The sequence below is a fragment of the Glycine soja genome, chromosome 15 (genome assembly GCF_004193775.1).
Source record: "Glycine soja cultivar W05 chromosome 15, ASM419377v2, whole genome shotgun sequence".
Lineage (NCBI taxonomy): Eukaryota > Viridiplantae > Streptophyta > Magnoliopsida > Fabales > Fabaceae > Glycine > Glycine soja.
The window spans coordinates 23,645,954-23,655,494 of record NC_041016.1 but is presented as its reverse complement, the minus strand read 5'-3'; the positions used below and the strand labels follow the sequence as shown (position 1 = coordinate 23,655,494).

Sequence of the window (9,541 nt, the reverse complement as noted above, 5' to 3'; positions counted from 1 at the left end):
ACCTTCTTTGTCTCCTGCAAGCATACCATGTCTACATTCTCCTTCTTGATCAATCTTCGGATAGCTGTCCATTTTACTCCCCTCCCTAAACCCCTGACATTGTATGATATAATATTCATGGGCATCTACTAGTATCTTCCAACCTCTCTACTTCCTCCTTGTCTCTTTTCTCCATTTTCTTTAATTTTTCAATGATTATGTGTTGTTTGTCTCCCCCTGTAGCACCCAATTGCTTAGTCGTATTCCAAATGTTGATGGCTTCGTGAGTCTGCTGCGGTTCCAGCATGTCTTCTGGGCCTTCATTGTGTGGTGCTGAATGTAGATTCAGGACAGTGTTTGTGTTGGTGGCAAGCCCATGATGAGTCAAATCCTCTATTTGGAGAGAATGCAAGTTGACCATTCCTTCTGCTATGCCTTTCGGTGGAGTATCCAAAGGCTGGCCCAAATTTAATTTCTTTTGATACCTTTGTCTAGAGTATACCTGTCACCCTCTTTCAAATCCTCCTTTGGTGTTTTGTGGAGTAAGGCCCGGAAGCTGTGTGGCCTGTGTAGGGGTGTAACTAGAAAACCCCACATTTATATTGGGCCCAATTTCTGGCCCACTTTCCTCCACGTGAGTGTTATCCCCCTCCTTGCTTAAGTAATAGGAATACAAGCTCTGGTGTAAGCTATGACTAAAATGAGAGTAGGAATTGATGAGTAACTATTCACCCACAATGCAGTATTGGGCAAATGCAACTGCTGGTGAAAATTGGGTAGTTAATTTGTAAGGTGACACACCTAGAACTTGGGAAGTTGTGATAATGGATCTTGATGGAGGGAGTTTGTCATCAGTTAGCACAGGAGCACAAGCAATTCCAGGACATTCAACATGAGATGATGGTGAGTGTTACTTTCTTGGCAGATTTTCAACTAATTTTGTTGGTTTAGGACATTGCAAGTTTTGGTACTGCATTGATGGATTTTCTGATGAAAAATGATTATATATATATATATATATATATATATATATATATATATATATATATGGCAATCATATAATTAATGAATGAATCACTTTTTACTTAATCTAGAGAGCATTTAGAGAATGGAAATGCTTTCTTATTCTTATTGAGTACACAGATTATGCAAGACATCAACATACTCATACACACATATATGTTTCTTTATAGACTTAGGTTCTGTTTGAATACTAGTTAGAAGAGCTTTTGGGAGCTTTTCTACTGGAAATATATAGCTTTTTCCAGTAGAGAGAAGCTCTCAATAGCTCTTCTAGCTTTATATCCAAACAAGCTCTTTTAATGTATAACTTATGGGCAAATGGAAATGGAGACTATTTGAGAGGCAGGGGGAAATGTGGGCAAGGGTGCTCGACTCAAAGTATGATGGATGGAGGAGGCTAAATGAAGAACCGAGAGCTACTAATGAATCTATGTCGTGGAGGGATTTGAAGAAATTATGTCAACATCCACAGTAGGGGAAGCTTTTGAATAGTTCGATAATATGGCAGGTTGGGTGTAGGGATCAATTTGAATTTCGGGAGGATACATGGATAGGAGGTGGGAATCAATTATTAGAGAAGTATCCTCGGCTATACACCATATCAGATAAGCAAAATCAATTAATTCAAAACATGGGAATTCACAAAGACACAGGTTGGGAATGGGATTTTAAATGGCGAAGACCATTGTTCGATAGTGAGATAGAGCTAACAATTTCATTTATTCAAGAAGTGGAGGGGCTCAGAATTAGACCTCTCATTGGTGACCAGTGGGTGTGGGTACCTGACCCAATTGGGCAGTACTCAGTTAAGAGCGCATACAGTGTGCTTAGACAGCACGTACCTGTGGAGGCCCAGGGGGAAGAGTTCAAGGAATTATGGAAGCTCAAAGTTCCATCTAAAGCGGTTGTGTTTGCTTGGAGACTACTCAAGGATAGGCTACCAACCAGAGACAACCTGAGGAAGAAGCAGATTGAGCTGCAGGATTATTTATGTCCCTTTTGCAGAAGTGTGGAGGAGAGCGCAACACATTTGTTTTTTCACTGCCAGAAAATAATTCTGGTATGGTGGGAATCGTTGTCTTGGGTGAATTTGGTGAGTGTCTTCCCATATCACCCAAGACAACATTTTATTCAGCACGTGTCTCAAATCATTGAAGGAATGGCTGCGTTTAGATGGAAATGGTGGTGGATAGCATTAACTTGGACCATATGGAAGCACATAAATAATATAGTTTTCTCCAATAACAATTTCGACGCAAATAGAATGATGGAGGAGGCATTGTTTTTGGTATGGAGTTGGATGAAATATTTAGAGAAGGATTTCAACACTCATTATAATCAGTGGTCTTCAAATCTTACACACGGTTTTAGATGTAGCTGACATTAGGAGTGCAGGGCAAATACTTGTAATAGGTTCTATTATGAGGCCCCCATTCTGGGGTGGATCAAACAGTTGGATGAATTCAAATACAACAGAATTGTAATCTCAATCTTGTACCTTTTAGTACCTCTGGTACTCATTTAAGATACATATATATTTATTTTGGCTGATAAAAAAAAAAAAGCTCTAGTGGAGACTATTTCCTAGGCTAATGCAACTTCTCATGCACAAATACCCATGAACAATAAATAGATTTTATCATGTGATTGCATGAATCTTCTATTTCCTAAGTACATTAAGTATGATTATTTCCAACATATTTGACTGACACTATTTCAAACATATAGTTGTAGATGTGACAGAATGGTTGTTTTTTATTTATTTATTTCTAATTAGTCTATTAGCAATTTATTTCAGTACTTAAAAAAAATTCATATTTATTGTTTTTCTGCAAATGCTACAACCTAACTTATCTTTTTTATTGTCACATTAAGGTGACCTAATAAGTAATACATAAGGAATTGGGCAATCTATTTTTGTTATATGTCATGCATTTCATACATTTTCTCTTGTTGAAACTTGACTTTCTATTAGAAAAAAAAAAACTTGTTATGATGTTGAAGCCTTAGACTAGGAAGTAAGTCAGAATTCTCCAACACATTGAAATTTAATTACATGTTTTTTCTTTAGACACATGTCTTTGTATTGAACTCTTTTATTTCTTTTGTTTCCCCTTTTCTTTTCATAATGATACTTGTACTGAGTGCCACTGTGGTGATTTTGCAGTGTTCTATCAGTTTACACAGCAGAACCTTCCAGCATGTAAACCTGCGCTTACACCTGCAGCAGTTAGTTCTTTGACATACTTGAATATTTCATGACAGTTGACACCTTATTCTATCAAATGCATGCATTAAATCTCAATCAATTTCTATGCAGGTCATTGCTACATTGCTATTGATGGGTTTCATTTTCATTCCTGTAGGACTTGTTGCACTTCGTGCCTCAAATAGTGCATAAATAATTTCTACTTTGTTGATATTATTCACTGAATCTTTTTCCTTTCTCCCTTCTAAATCCCCATGCTTTCTACAATATTTATTTGACCTATGGATTTGTAGGTTTTTGAAATTGTGGATAGGTATCACATTGACTGTGTACCTGAAGAATTTAGAAGTAACAAGGTCACATATATTAAAGATGACTAAATCTCCAAAAACTGTTCACGATTCTTAAAGGTGATAGTTCAATTTTAGATTAATTACATCATTTATTGATTGTTGCTTTAGTATTCAGTAATTTTGAATTAAATAGATCGGTGGCACTTAATTCCTTAATCTTCCATTTGAATGATTGGTTGGGTTCCCCTTAAACATCTTTGAAAGTTGCCTCAGGATTCACAAACCCCTTCAGTAACATACCCTTATACTTTCCAAAGTGGCATAGTGTGATCTTGTATGCCCTGTTTGGCAACATGGAAATAGGGTGGGGAGAGTGGAAATAATGTTGGTTGTTTGTTGAATGAAAATAGAGTGGAAATGGGGTGGGTCCACTAGTATTTTTCCACACTATTTCTCACCTATTTTCATTCATCTCTTTATTTGTTTCCTTATTTCTTTTGTATTTCTCTTCGGCCAAACATCTTTAATTTCCACTTTATTTCTCACCTATTCCCATTCACCTTTTCTATTTCAATCTACTATATTTCCTTCCTCTCTACCAAATGGACCCTTAGAGTGGTGCAGAGCTTGTCTACTTAAAATGGAGCTAGTTATCTGTTTTCCATGTGCATCTTGTTATTACAGTCTGTGAAGAATCTTCCACCCTTCAAGAGAATATTATATGTGCTGATGTTGATATTATGAACCAAGAAAATCATGTCTGGTAGTAGATGGTGATGGGTTTTGGCATTGTTCAAAAGGACATGGCATTATATGATATTTTCTTTCATGCTGTTCTACTGTTACTTCACTTTCATAACATTCTTTGCATGCTTTGTCCTCCCTCATTTAGTTATAATAAATAATTTTGGAATTAAAATGCTAATATCTTGCCAAAAGAATTACTGATAACGCTGATCTTTTTACTGTCTCTTGATTATGTTTACAATTTTTTTTAGGTACTTAAGCCAATGAAAGCACCAATTTATATCTATTATCAACTTGATAACTATTACCAGAACCACCGACGGTAGGGATTCTTTATATTGTTCTTTTCAAATACAATGATGAAGTCCTTAGAATAAGTATTACTCCCTCCGGATCAATTTTAAGCAACAAAAAAAAAACCTTTTTTGACACATATAAGTAAATTCTAACTACTTCCACCCTATTTAATGATACTATCTCAAAAATACCCTTCAATTAATTCAGATTCTATTTTCAATGACTCTTTTTGTCCAGGTTCCATTGAAGGGTATTTTAGGAAAAAAGTTTATTTCTTAAATGTAATTAGTGGAATTAAATGATATTTACTAACTTAATTAGCATAAAAGTTAGTTAATTTTGTTTATATTTAGGTCCGGAGTAGTATTTGTCAAGGACACAAAATCATCGCTTTTCTTAAGCTTTTATCTATTTATACTTTCTCTTTCTTAAGCTTTTATCTATTTATACTTTCTCTTTCATATTTATCGCCGTTTATTTATTTGTTTGTGTTTTGGTCAATACACTAGCCATTTTTATATCATGTACTGGTCCTCATTGTTGGAAATAATTTATTGAGTAATGAGTATATTCAATTGAGCAAACCTGAACGTATGCCCTGTTATGAACCAAGTTGGTTTTCTTGCTTTCATCAAATCTATTTGCTCTTTAACACTTTTCTTAGGTTGTATTTGAACTTATTGACATTTCTCCAAAGCAATTCTGTATTTATCCCCTCAACCTCAAGTTTGATTTTCTATCCCTACTAATTATTGAGAAAAATTCATAATTATGCCTTCTGCAAATAGCCACCTTCAACTTTTACTTTGTCTCAATTAGTCCATAAACTCCCACTAATATTGAAGTAGGGCCTTCCCTGTGAATGTACTAAATCTAAAGCATTAATTCATTTCCTCCCCAAAAGATTTATATTATATTTTCTTTATTTTTTCCAACTTCTTAAATGAAAAAATAGTAAAAAAAAGGCAGAACATAACATGCTTTATGTTCTGAAAACAAAAACAGCATGATCCAAGCAACATTACAAACTTAGCTTGTTGATATCATGATTGAGAGACCAATTTTTATCCCTTTGAAAGTCAGAAGAATCCATTGATTCTATTTGGCTGCTCAATTTTCTTGTATGGCATCAGGAAAATCATAGCCCACAGCATAATAGATTGACAAATTTAGGAAATCCTAGAAATTCTTTAAATACTTAAATTCAATCCACTATGGAAGCAAGTGGCAACTTACTGCTTTTTTGTTAACAATTAAAACAATCCCTTAAAACTTTTCCATCCAGAGCATAAAAAATACACTCTATTCATCAACCCCAAAAGTGAAAGTCAATGTGAACAACTACCATTCCATTAATAAAGTGTCTGCCTTTCCTTAATCTTTTTCTTTCAAAATTGATTGGCATTAATTGGTTCCTAAATGGTTGAATAACTGTATATGTCTTTTACAGCAAGATCAGCCATACAGTTGTGGGGCCTGTTGAAGTTCAGCATCTGATTGAACATAGTACCAGTAACTGGATGGTACTTCTTTATAATATAGCTTTTGTTCATGTTTCTAATCAAAACTTGGATTTTGATGTTCTTGTTTTCAAGAAGACATATATGTTCTGCTCTGGCTATTTTTTGTTTTTATTTTCTAAATTAAGAAATGCTAAAGTTAATATGTTTTTCTTTTGAAAAATAAAATATGAATCAATGGTTTAAATTTAGTAAGAATCAATGGTTTAGATTTTTTTACAATCAATGGTCAACACTTTTTCGATGTTCGTTAACTCACAATTAATGAAATGACTTTTGTAACATTAACTGGAGTTTAAGGATTGATTGGGCTGAAGTAAAAGTTGAAGATGCCTACTTGCAAAAGGCACAAAATTTAAGGTGCTTTTTACACTGTTTTCTTGGTTATTAATTATTTGAACAGGTCATCCCTCCCATTGCTAAATTTTTAAAATTATTGCTGTTTATATCGATGATTTGTCTTTGAATTTAATGTATTGTACTCTAGGCAGATGAATTTGAGGTCCAGTATAGGTCTCTTAAATTAGAGTCTATACAGTAAAATGTTTTTCTTTATTGGTGCTTCATTCCTTTCCACCAAAATCATGAATATTGCCTGATTTACTTTCAACTATGATTTTATTTCTCCATTGTTTATTCAAATCTTCAAAATTTGTTCGGGTATGCCAAAAGTAGAAGTAACCTGCACCTCTTACATGGACTTGAATGCAATGACACCAGTTCTTGTAAACCTTTAGAGTCCTCACACGATCTCCCAATTGTACCTTGTGGGCTGATGGCATGGAGTCTGTTCAATGATACATATACGTTCAGTCGCAACTCATCAGAATTGAAGGTCAATAGGAAGAATATTGCGTGGAAGAGTGATCGTGATCACAAATTTTGGAAAGCATGTTTACCCATTTAATTTTCAGAATGGGACTTTAATTGGGGGTGGAAAGCTGGATCCAAGTATTCCTGTATGTTTGAAGCTTTTGAATTGCTTATCAAGTCCTATTGTCATCCTTTCTTCCTGTGATCAATTTCCTTATTTGGATTTGAAATATCTTTTAGTGACCTACATTGCAATGCCTTTCCCTTTTATTCATCTATTTGACATCCAATATTTAACAAGATTGCTGACATGGCAGTAGAGAAAAAAATAAGGGGACTAAGGGAGACCAAAAGTGTAATTAAACCTAAAAGATGCTTATTACCGATAGTTTAAAGATAAAAAGGGTTATTATTATCATGTTTATTTCCCTCATGCTGCATAACAATCACAGGCAACTACACTAAAAGCACTATGCAGTCCTCCATTCAGGAGTTTGTGGTTCTAAAGAATTTTGCCATTTTGTATCATGCTCCTAGAGCTCCTGTTATTTGTGAGATTACTTGGTACCCGCCCCTCCGTGGTTAGGTCAAAGCCAATTCTGATGGCGCGGTGCGTGGTCATCTTGGCCCGACAGCGTGAGGGGGCTTATTCTGGGATCACGCATGGAGAGGTTTGGGAAGCTTTGCTTTCAATATAGGCTCTTCCTCATCTTTAGTTGTGGAATTATGGGGTGCCATTTTTTCTATTGAAACTGCTTGGAGAAAAGGTTTGGCTTGAATGCGACTCTATCTTGGTCGTCCAATCCTTTTCAGACCGTCTCTTGTTCTTTGGCCTATCAGAAATAGGTGGCAGATAAGCTTGCCAACCATGGTCTCACACTTAACTCTTTTACTTGGTGGAATTCCATCCCCCCTTTTTGTATAGCTGACTATATCTACAATGGATTAGGTCATCCTAGCTATAGATTTTGTTGATATCTACTTCTTCCATGGGTTTTGGTATAGTCCCCCCATGTTTTTTTGTTTTATCTTTTTTGGTTCATTTATATAATCTTAGTCAGCTGAGGATGGTAGAGGTAGTGGGTGCCAAGATAGTTGGGGATGCACTTCTCTTTCATGACTGCAGCAGCTGGCTATTTCTAAAAATAAGGGTATACTTATTGGTTGAATTTGGAAAATAACCACCTCTTAAACCATTTAATGTATGGATAGTCTTAGAATAAAATTAAAATTTATGACAAAATAACCAATCTAACCACTTTTATTGGTCTTGATGAATTATGGAATTGTTTCTTATATATAAGACCAAACGTAGTATTTAGTAGCGTTTAAGTAGGTTCCTCCATATGCCAATTTTTCTTTATCCCCCCCTTCCCCTGCCTTTTGGCCTGAAACCAGTTTCACACTTGCACTAATAGAGGATGTAGTGTACGTACAAGTGAAATATTATTATTCAGTACTAGTTGGTCAAACTGAAGTGAAATTAGGTGTTTGGTGGGTAGGGAATTAACATCCCTTGTAACTTGTAAGCTATTCATTTCCTCATTAAAATTTTCTTTATGTACTGATTTTGTTATTATATTTTCTTGTGTTCTGATCCTAATGCATTCTGATAACATATTTCAGCTTGGTGATCAAGAAGATCTCTTAGTTTGGATGTAGACTGCTCCTCTCCCTACCTTCCGAAAGTTATATGGTAGAATTGAAGAGGATTTGGATGTAGATGATGTCATAGTAGTCCACCTAGAGAATAACTATAGCACTTACAGTTATGGTGGAAAGAAGAAGCTTGTTCTCTCAACATTAAGCTGGCTGGGTGGAAAAAATGACTTCCTTGGAGTTGCCAATTTATTTGTTGGTGCCTTTTGCATATTGATCTCCATCATCTTCCTGTTGCTTCATGTGAAAAATCCTAGGTAACATGGGGTCCTAATCTATCTTTTGAAATTGATTATCCCATACATTTTTTGAACTGGTTTTGTTTACAAGTTATGCTCCCTCTTTGGGACAGACCTTATGGGGACACGGCCTACATATCTTGGAATAGGAAAAACATTGCTAGCTGATAAGGTACGTGGTACAGGTACACTGGTAATAATTTTCTTAATGCGACACACGGGATACATATTCTTGTTATTAAAACTACTGTATTTTATTGTAAAAGATGAAGCAGTGTAAACATCTCCATGGGCTTTAACTATTATGGAAATGAGCCATTAGGAGTGGGATAGTGGAGAGAGCTTGGTTGGTTTGCATGAGGTCATAAATCAAACCTCAGCATTGCCATTGTACACACACAAAAAAAAAGTACCATATTGAAATAGAAAGTGTATGTTGTATTAAATTTTGCTGCATATTTTTACAGAATGGAATTGAAACATTTATTAAACCATAGTTGCATGGGTTGATCACTTGCTCTCACATACCAATTGTCGTAGACAAGTCTGGTAGTTTTATCATTTGCGGCAGTTTAAACTAGATAGGATTTTAAAATAAGATTATTTAGATTCTTAGAGCATAATACTTTTCTAATGGTAGAAACGGAAGGTTGGTCTGTTTTCTTTAGTTGTTTTTCTTATTTGATTCCATCACTTTTATAACCGATTAATTGTTTGTTGAAACATTGCATTCGGGGGAAATTCTTTTATACAGAGTCAATC

The 9,541-nt window shown here is 35.1% G+C and overlaps 1 pseudogene; it reads left to right on the top strand.

Moving 5' to 3' along the window:
• Positions 1–1,633: 1,633 nt before the first annotated feature.
• LOC114385976 lies at positions 1,634–9,254 on the top strand (annotated as a pseudogene).
• The last annotated feature ends 287 nt before the right edge of the window (positions 9,255–9,541 follow it).